Genomic DNA, 12579 nt, shown 5'->3' with positions numbered 1-12579 from the left:
TCTACTGGCCAGAGCCATGCTTGGTTAAACGAAGGGATGGTTTCACCTTTAGAGCTTGCAGTTTAATATATTTTATTTTTTACCCTTTGTAGGAAGTTCGCTCTGTATATACTATCTCAAAGTGAGAGATAGTGTGCACAGAGTCCAAGGACTCCCCTTAGAGGTTGATAGTGGCAAAATTAGATAATACTAATACTTTATTTTGTGGTACTGTGGTCGAGCAGTAGGCTTATCAGAGGGTAGTGTTAAGCATTTGTTGTACACACACAGGCAATAAATGAGAACACACACAAAACTAGGCCAATAGGTTTTAATATAGAAAAATATTATTTTCTTAATTTATTTTAGACCACAAGCTTCAGAATTCAAGTAAGTACATAAATTGTAAAGTATTTGGCATAGGTAAATATAGAGCTTTGAATGAAAACAAAAGTAATCTACACAGCTTTGGCAAAAATGGCAATAAGCTATTTTAAAAGGGACACTGCAAAAAGCAACAGTTCCTGGGGGAGGTAAGTACCAGTTAGTTTATCAGGTAAGTAAAGCACTTACAAGTTCAGTCTCCTGGGCATAGGGAGCCCACCGTTGGGGGTTCAAGTCAACCCCAAACACCTAGCATCAGCAACACAGGGCCTGTCAGGTGCAGAGGTCAAAGTAGGGCCCAAATAACATGGGCATCTATGGAGACTAGGGGTGCTCCAGTTCCAGTCTGCTAGCAGGTAAGTATCTGCGTCCTCGGGGAGCAGATCAGAGGGGTTTTGTAGAGCACTGGGGGTGTCACAAACAGGCACACAAAATACACCCTCAGTGGCACAGGGGCGGCCAGGTGTAGTGTGCAAAGTAGGTGTTGGGTTTTGAATAGAAATCAATGGAGGCACCCAGGGGTCACTCTGGTGATGCAGGCAGGGCACAGGGGGGTTTCTTGGGCCAGCCACCAACTGGGCAAAGATGAGGGCCGCCTGCTGGTCACTCCTGCACTGGTAGTTGGTATCTCTCTGGCCTTAGGGCTGCGGTGCAGTGCTTCTTCCAGGCGTCGGGTTCTTTGTTACTGGACAGTCGCGGTCAGGCGGAGCCTCTAGATTCTCTCTGCAGGCGTCGCTGTGGGGGTACAGGGAGGTCATCTCAGGGTGTCCACATCGTTAAAGTTGCCTGGGGGTCCTCTTTGCAGTGTTAGTTCTTCTGGACACGAGCCAGGGGTGTCGGGTGCAGAGTGTTGGGGACTCACGCTTCCGGAGAGAGGCTGGACTCCCTTTAAAGTTGGTTTCTTCTTTGTTGTTTGGACAGAGCCGCTGCCTCTGGAGTTTCTTGGTCCTTTGGGTTGCAGGGCAGTCCTCTGAGTTGGCAGAGGTCTCTGGTCCCGCCGGATGCATCGCTGTTGCAGGTTCTTTAAGTCTGGAGACAGGCCGGTAGGGCTGGGGACAAGTCAGTTGTTATCTCCATTGTCTCTACAGGGCTTTCAGGTCAGCAGTCCTTCTTGTTTCAGGTCGTCAGGAATCTGTTTTCCTGGGTTCAGGGTCACCCCTAGATACTCAATTTAGGGGTGTGTTTAGGGCTGGAGGGCAGTAGCCAATGGCTACTGTCCCTGAGGGTGGCTACACCCTCCTTGTGCCTCCTCCCTGTGGGGAGGAGGGCACATCCCTTATCCTATTGGGGGAATCCTCCAAAGCAAGATTGAGGATTTCCTAAGGCAGGGGTCACCTCAGCTCAGGACACATTAGGGGCTGTCCTGGCTGGAGGGTGACTCCTCCTTGTTTTTCTCATTATCTCCTCCGGACTTCCTGCCAAAAGTGGGGGCTGTGTCCGGGGGTGGGCATCTCCACTAGCTGGAGTGCAATGGGGCACTATAACACCAGGTTTGAGCCTTTAAGGCTCACCGCCAGGTGTTACAGTTCCTGCAGAGGGAGGTGTGAAGCACCTCCACCCAGTTCAGGCTTTGTTTCTGGCCACAGAGTGCACAAAGGCACTCACCCCATGTGGCCAGAAACCCGCCTGGATGTGGCAGGCTGGCAGAAACTGGTCAGCCTAGCACTAGTAGTTGGGCTGGTGTGCAGGGGGCATCTCTAAGATGCCCTTTGTGTGCATTTCTCAATAAATCCCACACTGGCATCAGTGTGGATTTATTGTGCTGAGAAGTTTGATACCAAACGTCCCTGTGTTCAGTGTAGCCATTGTGGAACTGTGGAGTTCATGTTTGACAAACTCCCAGACCATATACTCTTATGGCTACACTGCACTTACAATGTCTAAGAATTGGCTTAGACACTGTAGGGGCATAGTGCTCATGCAGCTATGCTCTCACCTGTGGTATAGTGCACCCTGCTTTAGGGCTGTAAGGGTGACTTACCTATGCCACAGGCAGTGGGTTGTGGGCATGGCACTTTGAGGGGAGTGCCATGTCGACTTAGTCTTTTTCTCCCCACCAGCACACACAAGCTGTAAGGCAGTGTGTATGTGCTGAGTGAGGGGTCCCAAGGATGGCATAATGCATGTTGCAGCCCTTAGAGACCTTCCCTGGCCACAGGGCCCTTGGTACCAGGGGTACCATTTACAAGGGACTTATCTGTGTGCCAGGGCTGTGCCAACTGTGGAACTAAAGGTACAGTTTAGGGAAAGAACACTGGTGCTGGGGCCTAGTTAGCACGTTCTCAGCACACTTTCAATCATACCTAGCATCAACAAAAGGCAAATATTTAGGGGGTAACCATGCCAACAGTGGCATTTTCCTACACCCATGTTGAAAACAGTATGTTTTAATACTGTCTGAATGGGTGCATTGACACCTGGTCTTTGTTAGTAACTTACATTATTATTATTACATTATTTTAAGAGACTAGCAGATTGGTATGTTTGTTGAATAATTTGAAACATGGACTAATATAGAACTTTTTTTTCTCCATTAAATCTTTATGAATTATATTCAAACAAAATCACCATGACCGAAAGGATATCTGTAATTAATGTTTATATTATTATTTTTACATAGACTTAACATGACACACATAAAATATTCATAATTTCTTTGGCAGTAGATACGCCACAAGATGATTAACAGTTTCAGTTCAGCATTTTGTGCTTCTGTGGGGAAATGTAATTGCTGCCTACGCATCTTTCCCCCATTTGGCGTATCATACCGGGGCTTTCTCAAAGCCATCATTAGATGAGTATAATTTGCATGCATGCCAATTGACTAAAAGAGTAAAAGTGTATTTTATACAGACGTGTACAGTGTACATTTGAACTACAAAATGTTAAAACACATAGGTGAAATAAAAATCATGTGCGTGCAAAACTTGGTGAGAACATTAAAATATCCGAGCACGAAACTTGCATTGAATTACTGTTGATATCCATTATCTGTAAAGTAATTGTAGTCTTTGTGTAGGGGGCTCCCATCTTAGGCATGATGTGTAAACTTCTCTTGCTTTAAAAGTATGATAGCCCTTTAGCAGGAGCCACCATCTTGGGAGTAAAGAAGTTGTTGTGAGTAATTGGTTTACATCATGAACTTACTCACTTGTGACTTTCCTTTATGATACATATGGTAGCTGATGGACAGGGATTTCAGCGAATCTGTGAAGTAGTGACTGAGACTTTGTCAGATCTCCTTTTTGTTTGTGCAATTTTGGTGCTGTTATTTTGGAGCATATGTATTGTAAGTAAAATGTAAGACTCAGGAAAGCCTGCTAGTGGTAGCCACCATCTTGGGAGTGAATGTATTTTTGCAAATGAGAATTGAAGCAATATTGTATAGGTATACATTAATAGGTCACTATCAAAGTATAGGGTAGTATAATAATGTGAGACAGAAGACAATCAAAGTGAGAGCAATTTACGTGTAACACTTGTAATAGCATTAGATCATCCAGATTAGTCTGTGTATTGTATTTACTCAGTGCTTAATTTGTAAATAAAGAGGTGCTGGTGCTCAAAGCCCTTCTCTTAAACACGAGGCTGCTGTAATTAAATCTGCCAGCACTGAATACTGAGGCAGCGTAATCCTGAAGCCACCTCGGGCCTCTTCAATCCATTTACGGCCACCCCTGCCCCTTCAGCTCATCCTGCAACTTTTTATTTTCTCCCTTTATGTAGCTTTTTAGTTTTTCCTTCTTCCGTCTTTCCCAAATGTGTCTTTTGCTCGCAGCAAATGCTTGAGGCAGAAGAATAAGCCCCGGCCCTCACAAATAAGTGCAGGTGCTCAGCACCGGAAACAACAAGCACAAATTAAGCACTGTATTTACTCCTAAGAATGTGGACAAATAATTTATTTTAATACAGTCCGGCATTTACTAGCAACAGCTTCTTTACTCTAAAGATGGCAGGTCCTGCTAACAAGTCTATCTGAGACACACATTCCAGTTTGATACGTACACCACACACTATCAGCATAACAGGCAGCTGTTGGACCTGGCCCTCTATTCAGGGTCACCCCAACACCTTTTTGCCCTTACCTCCTCACATTTTTGCAGAAATTAGTTTTTTTGGCTTAGGACTAACCAGTGCTAAAGTGCTTGTGCTTTCCCCGTTAAACATGGGAAAATTGACTTACACCTGATTGGCACATTCAATTTACTTAAAGGTCCTTTGTAGAGTGGTATACCATATACCCAGGGACTGTAAATTAAATGCTATCAGTGGGCCTGCAGCACTTATGGTGCCACCCACTAAAGTAGCCCTTTAAAACATGTTCCAGGGCTGCCATTGCACCCTGAATGCAATTTTAAACTGCCAATTCGACTTGGCAATATAACCCCCTTGCCAAGACTTAAACACCCCTTTCTTTTGCATATGTCGTCCCTAAAGCCATCGCCCAAAGGGTAGGGTGTATTGTAAGTAAAAAAGTTGGAAACGTACTTGTAAGTTTTACATGTCCTGGTAGTGAAAAACTCTCCTACGTCTCCCATTGGATAACACAGAGTTGCTTTAATACATTTATTAAAGTTGGATTTTAAGTTACAATTTTGAAAATGCCACTTTTAGAAATCTAGGATTTTCCTTCCCTATACTATTTGCTGCCTGCAGTCCGTCCTAGGTCTCATGACTTGGTACAGCTTGCAGATGGACTGTGTTTATTCCTCCCAGACAGCTCTTTGTGTGCTGTATAGATACTTTGCACATTGCCTCTCAGTTAAGCCTCACTGTTTTTTGTGCCAGTTTTGTGGTTCAGTCTGATAGGGATTGTGGCGGTTGCTTTAACAGTGTTCACTCCCCATTCAGTCAACAAACCAGTTTCTCACAGCAGCCATCAAAGACAAACTAAGACATTCGCAACCAGGTACTTAGATCAACCCCAGATTTCTATCAGCACACCCGCAATTATTGTAATTGTAGAGCAGGCATTTATTAGCGAGCATGGCTTTAGGGCAGTGCGAGTGGTGCGCCTGCACCGGGTGCTGACTTGGATTGGGGGGGCACTGGCCTCAGGTGAGAGCTCCGTTTAGCAATAACTTTAAAACTTGCCATTTAAAAGCACCTGCTGAAAAGTTCATTGTGCGTCCAGCTTCCGGAAGCAATTAAAATGTCAAGATACCTCTTGTGATTAATGTTCCTGCTAGGGAGAGAGATGGGAGTTTTGTCCAGCAGCAGCTTTGACTTGCCATGGAGGGTTAATATGCCTGCTGCAAAGAACAGAACTATACTCTATGTGGATAGATGAGTGGATTAGTAAAGCAAGCCTTTACAAGCTTTGAATCAAATGAATATATGTGAAAGGGGAGTTATGGAGGGATGAAAGGGACATTTGCCGGGTGGTAGTGAGGGAATCCGAGGAGGTGGTCAAGGGGTGGGGGGTGGTTCTTTGACCACCATTTAAGATATTAAATTCTGCCATTCCAAGTAAAATGACAAAATGCCATTCAAGACGTTGCCAGATGACAATAAATAGTCATGGTGGCGATGTATAAAATAGGTTAGGTGTTGTCTCGTTGTCTTTTTTTCTTTATGCATTTGTAAATTAGAGCAAGGGCTTGTGAATTAGGTAGGTAAGCAAGTACTGAATTGGGGATGCTTAGGGGTATTCGGCATAATGTTAATGTTAAAGGAATGTGTATTGCGCATGACCCCTTCATAGGGGTCTTCCCATAATGTGCGTGTTTAGTACCACATTTCTATTTCTGGGCCTCTAAGCCTGGAGTAACATAGATGTTTGAGTGCTTTCAGTTATCACAAAGTATTTATTCAGGCTCTTAATGTTGATAACGTCAAACCATAGGAGAACAAGAATGAATGAATGCATTCTTTGCCTTGAAAGAGGTTTAACGCTCTTGGTGTTGAAAAAGAGGCTGCATCGGGTGACCTTCTCTTCATTGGGGGTTCAGGGGCGAGCTTCCTTTAAATATGAGGTGTTTAGACAAAATATTGAGTCCAAAATATCGTGCGGACAAATTATTGTGTCAAAAATATCGAGGACAAGAATATTGTGAAGGTTTCAATGAGTTTGGTGAAGTTTTACTATACACATGTTACGATATGTTAAGAAAGTAAAGAGTTAAGAATAGTAAATCTATACATATCTATTAACACTTACCTTCTCAGTAGCTTGATCCTTGATACTTTTGACATGATATTCTGTCCACACAGTATTTTTGTCCTCAATAGTCTGACAGTTATCCCACTATGATGCCCAGCCTATTAATAAAATATATGTATGGGTGTAGCAGGTGACCAGTTAACCAACCAAACCAATAGCTGAAACAGGTGTCCATTGACAATGCAGGAAAGAATCAACCTAGATTTTTGTATCTTTTTCTCAGAGATTTTTGTATCTTTTTCTCAGAGTGCCAGTTGCCCTTTTTAGGGTATTTTGTAATACTTTAAAATCGTTATCAATAAGATTAACTTGATCAGACAGGCAGCTAAGTATAGGTTGTGAGACTTTGGTGCAGCATTATTGGAGGGGTGGATGGTCAATCATTTGTGTTCTACTTTTATATTCATAAGGTACTGCTTGGGGGTAAAAATATTTATTTGGGGTGACTTTTGTCCACTCCTATGTAATAAATGACAAGTTAATTTAGAAATTGAATTTTCTGTGAAAATTCTGGTTTAATGTAGACTATACTGTAGAAGTTGATGGGGATGGTGGGACACTGACACCATGGAATTATATTATCATGTTTCCCAAGTAAAATTTATATATTCTTGGACAGTGGACATACTAAACCTTGCACACTTAGCAGCAGAGAAAGAAGCCACAAACCCCTACCCTTTAAACTCAGTTGTCCTTAAACAACAATACAGGCCCAGAAAGGGACTAGACACAGTGATATTCTTGACAGTGACTGGCATGCAAAACAGGCTTAGATAGTCTATATTCCCCTCCACCCCCTCAAATTTCAGTAGCTAACAATCTGTGGCTTGCATAGACAACAGCACCCAAAGCAATTGCACAAGTAAGTAATCTAGGGATTAGCCGACAGAGAGCCCTGCTTATAGATGGCACTGAGCTCAGTTCCCAAGCAACACTGCTCCAGCTAATTCGCTCAACATCTTTGTATACTTTAGACTGTGAAGTATTTTTAAGAAGTGGAGACCACAACTTCTCTTAGACTAACTCATCACACTCCCAGTCCTCGCAACCACGACCATACAAGCTATCCAAGGCGACAAAGACATGTCATCCCAATCTAATGCAGATCAGAAGTAACTGCTGAGCACACAACAGTACACAAATCAAGCTTGTATCACTGAAAGAGAACGTATATTGAAAGATTCTCCTCCACTCCTGTCAGACTACGCGCCTACGATTCGGCTGGTTCTATGTCTATATAAATAGTCTGTGTTCAGAAGAACACATCAAGATTGGCCATTACGTTTGTGATGTTGAAAATAATGTAGGATTTATTAGTCCCAACTCCTGTTGTGATTGGATGCGAGTGCCTCTCTTGATATGTATTGTTATTGGAGTGCTCTTGCTATTCTGGATACCCACATGAGTGCACAGGCAGTGTAGTCGGGGAATAGGGCCCCATATATACACTTTGTGGCTTACCAAGGGAATTCAGTGTAGAATCAAATGCTGCTTTTGTAAATTGGTGTAATATTTTCCTTCAGAACTAGTTCATTTTCCATGAACAGATTTCACCTGGGCATACTTAGGAAGATGTGTCCTCAGAAAACCTAGAGGTTGCAGAATGTACACACAGCCCGAGAGCCCAGTTTTGCCAGGAACTCTTACTTCTGACTGAATGGAGATTTCTGACATTATTGCAGCGAGGTCCTATATTGGTAGCGAGCGGCTACAGAGTATGTTGGCATGCTGTAAAAGCAAAATAGAGCAATTGATCCAATGGGGAACATGTCAGACATGCCACCTCGATTATGACGGAAATGTCTTGTAAGGGTACTGGCTAGAATATGGGCATTGGGTATAGTGTGCATATAGTCAAAGGATAACATTTCTATTTTCTAGTAAGGTAAGTCTTCAGTTTTACTCTACACTGCATTCAGAGCAAGATGAATCTGTTAATGAGTTAATATGAAAGGGTTTTCGTTTTTTGTAATTGTTGGTCTGCAGTAGATGTTTTGTTCCTTTTTGTTTTGGCTTTTATTGCCGCTTGGTATTTTACAAGGTTGTTTGTTTATTAATCTGACCCTCTGCCTTTTTGTTTTTTGTGACTTTCCTATGGAAAGACTCTCGAATCATGGGTAAACCATTCGTTAACATAATGAGATGAGAAATAAACTTTTCTAGTTTTCTAAAATGCAAACATGTTGTTGGATCTCATCAACATGGTGGCCCAGAGCGCACTCCTCTCCATTAGCCTCTTCACCCTGTCTTCACTTATGTCTTAGGGGAAGGACTTGGAATGGGTTTCGTAATTCCTCTCCAACCACTCCTGGCTCTTATCTGCTGTGATTGGTTCTCATAGATCCCATCTTGGCCCTGCCCTGTGTAGCTGAACAAGGACCACCATTACCAGATATACCGGCAGCCCAACCCCATGCAAAAGGTAGTCCTGGAGGATCTGCAAGATGGTGACATAAAAACAGACGGCTCCTTCCAAGGAGCATTCAGCAACTCTGTCAAACCTATGAAGCTTTTAAACTCTATAAGAAGCCGTTTAGATGTCTGGTATGTGACTGTTGGGTTTCCATAAACTGATAACACCCAACTGTATGTCGGCGTTTCACCAAAGTCTGATCTTCATCAGCTGAAGAGCTGGCTCACATTGATAGAGGCATGGGTTTCTGGGTTTCTGTTGCCAGATACAAGATGTACCATGTATTTGCTCCTCACTCAAATAGTAACCGGTCCAGATGTCTAGTGATGAATGGCCTTCTCAGCAGACAATGCATCACCTCTGGTGTAGTTAAATCAGCATCAGCATGCTTCCTCCTCAGCCTTATAGATTCTGTACTGTGTAAGCAAGATCACTACTAAAATCCAAGATCACAGCATCAAATACCTGATACCAGCGATAGAACTGTTTATTCTCAAAAGGACAATTCTCCTCAGTGTATTCCAAATCACAATGTAAGTACCTGTGCGTTGGTCCATAGACTGGGGAGATGCGATCTTGGCAGGAATCCCAAAATGCTCACTCCTACCCGTACTATATAGGTCATTCTCTCTGCATTCTGATTCGTTGCAGAATAAAGACATGTAACCTGATAATGTCAAAGTTGAGAAGCCTGTATTGGCTGCAGCTTGCAAAACAGTGCTTTAATCCTTGTTTATGGCAAAGCTCGCCATGGCCCAAATAACTGTAACTCTCCCCCACCCTCGGCTCTTGTGCACTCCCTGTCGATATTCATAAGAAGACTGAAAATGCTCCTTCTTGCTGAGCATCTTAAGTAGTGCTGGATCCATGCACCTATTAGGATCTCTCCTCCATCTTAAAATCTATGAATGTCTCATTTTAACCCGGTCAATGTCTCAATGAGGTCGAACAATGGGGCATTTCTGTGTACTCCATTTCTTCATACCGTTTACTATTCAGTATATAGCGTTGGGTACTAACTGTAGACCACAGTGGATGACAAGTTAGCGGTTCACCCACCCTGCCACACTACACATTCCCTTTCCTCGTGTAGCAGTAGGGGAAGTGCAGAGTTTCACTGGCAGATCCTCAGTAGACTCAGCCAGTGAAAACCTTTGGTCTTGTGGCTTGTCTACTACGGGGTTGCCGGGTCATAGTAACAGTAGCTTCGACCTACCGGCAGTGTGGCAGGAGAAACCTTCATGTGTGAGCACTATACAGGGAGTGCAGAATTATTAGGCAAATGAGTATTTTGACCACATCATCCTCTTTATGCATGTTGTCTTACTCCAAGCTGTATAGGCTCGAAAGCCTACTACCAATTAAGCATATTAGGTGAGGTGCATCTCTGTAATGAGAAGGGGTGTGGTCTAATGACATCAACACCCTATATCAGGTGTGCATAATTATTAGGCAACTTCCTTTCCTTTGGCAAAATGGGTCAAAAGAAGGACTTGACAGGCTCCGAAAAGTAAAAAATAGTGAGATATCTTGCAGAGGGATGCAGCACTCTTAAAATTGCAAAGCTTCTGAAGCGTGATCATCGAACAATCAAGCTTTTCATTCAAAATAGTCAACAGGGTCGCAAGAAGCGTGTGGAAAAACCAAGGCGCAAAATAACTGCCCATGAACTGAGAAAAGTCAAGCGTGCAGCTGCCACGATGCCACTTGCCACCAGTTTTGCTATATTTCAGAGCTGCAACATCACTGGAGTGCCCAAAAGCACAAGGTGTGCAATACTCAGAGACATGGCCAAGGTAAGAAAGGCTGAAAGACGACCACCACTGAACAAGACACACAAGCTGAAACGTCAAGACTGGGCCAATAAATATCTCAAGACTGATTTTTATAAGGTTTTATGGACTGATGAAATGAGAGTGAGTCTTGATGGGCCAGATGGATGGGCCCGTGGCTGGATTGGTAAAGGGCAGAGAGCTCCAGTCCGACTCAGATGCCAGCAAGGTGGAGGTGGAGTACTGGTTTGGGCTGGTATCATCAAAGATGAGCTTGTGGGGCCTTTTCGGGTTGAGGATGGAGTCAAGCTCAACTCCCAGTCCTACTGCCAGTTCCTGGAAGACACCTTCTTCAAGCAGTGGTACAGGAAGAAGTCTGCATCCTTCAAGAAAAACATGATTTTCATGCAGGACAATGCTCCATCACACGCGTCCAAGTACTCCACAGCGTGGCTGGCAAGAAAGGGTATAAAAGAAGGAAATCTAATGACATGGCCTCCTTGTTCACCTGATCTGAACCCCATTGAGAACCTGTGGTCCATCATCAAATGTGAGATTTACAAGGAGGGAAAACAGTACACCTCTCTGAACAGTGTCTGGGAGGCTGTGGTTGCTGCTGCACGCAATGTTGATGGTGAACAGATCAAAACACTGACAGAATCCATGGATGGCAGGCTTTTGAGTGTCCTTGCAAAGAAAGGTGGCTATATTGGTCACTGATTTGTTTTTGTTTTGTTTTTGAATGTCAGAAATGTATATTTGTGAATGTTGAGATGTTATATTGGTTTCACTGGTAATGATAAATAATTGAAATGGGTATATATTTTTTTTTGTTAAGTTGCCTAATAATTATGCACAGTGATAGTCACCTGCACACACAGACATCCCCCTAACATAGCTAAAACTAAAAACAAACTAAAAACTACTTCCAAAAATATTCAGCTTTGATATTAATGAGTTTTTTGGGTTCATTGAGAACATGGTTGTTGTTCAATAATAAAATTAATCCTCAAAAATACAACTTGCCTAATAATTCTGCACTCCCTGTATTAATACAAGTGTTGGTGCAAAAAGTTACAAACGAAATAAAGAAGTAAGCTACTTCACTTGTGCAACCATAAAAAAAAAAAAAAAAATGAAAGTGACAGAGAGCGAGGAGGGCCAGAGGATGGGGGGGGAGGAGGTATTTATATTGGTGTTTTTTTAGTGGTCACAATTCTCCTTAAGGCCACTGTACAGCACTTCTGCACAGGAATTGATACAGTGAAATTCTGTCTAGTAAAAAGAAAAAAGGAGAAGCAGGAAATACTAACCTATTCCAAGAAAGGTGAAGAATTGATGTAAAAAAATGTGCTGCATGATTACAATGACGTTTTTATTAATTCACTTGTAATATTACTTGCTGTTGGAGGCAGTTAACAGGAGGTCTAAAGGATGATCCTATAGCAATATTTGCCTCATTATTGTCAAAGGGTGACATATTGGCTATGATAACGAAAGGATACATTGTTTCAAGGCATCCTGAGAAAGGCTGAGATTTGAGCAGAATGGTAGACAGAACACTGGGAGAACTTTAGGACTTCTAGGCAAGTAGAGGCAGAAAAATCCTCTAAACAAACACTAATAAAATGAAAATGAGACAGAGCAAGCAGTCTCAGCCCTGAGTGCTCGAAAAGCCGCAATAGGAAGGGACCCATCGTAGGCGGGAGGAAGGGATGAGGTTGGGCATACCGAGAGGTGGGACCCATCAATTAAACTTTTAAAACTGCTTTAAAGACTGTTGCCATGGGGCACCCGGCTGGTTGGGATCGAGAGAGAACACGAATACAGTAAAAATTACTTTATACATTTTGATTAACTATCTTCAT

General features: G+C 42.9%; 1 protein-coding gene across 6 annotated transcripts in view; it reads left to right on the top strand.

Annotated features, from left to right (window-relative positions):
• The window catches only part of PARP6 (poly(ADP-ribose) polymerase family member 6), a 216417-nt gene that overhangs the window by 159841 nt on the left and 43997 nt on the right, over nucleotides 1-12579 (top strand). The window lies entirely within an intron of this gene.

Source organism: Pleurodeles waltl, chromosome 3_1, assembly GCF_031143425.1.
Source record: "Pleurodeles waltl isolate 20211129_DDA chromosome 3_1, aPleWal1.hap1.20221129, whole genome shotgun sequence".
NCBI lineage: Eukaryota > Metazoa > Chordata > Amphibia > Caudata > Salamandridae > Pleurodeles > Pleurodeles waltl.
The sequence above is the reverse complement of the archived record's forward strand: the minus strand, read 5'-3'. Positions and strand labels throughout refer to the sequence as shown.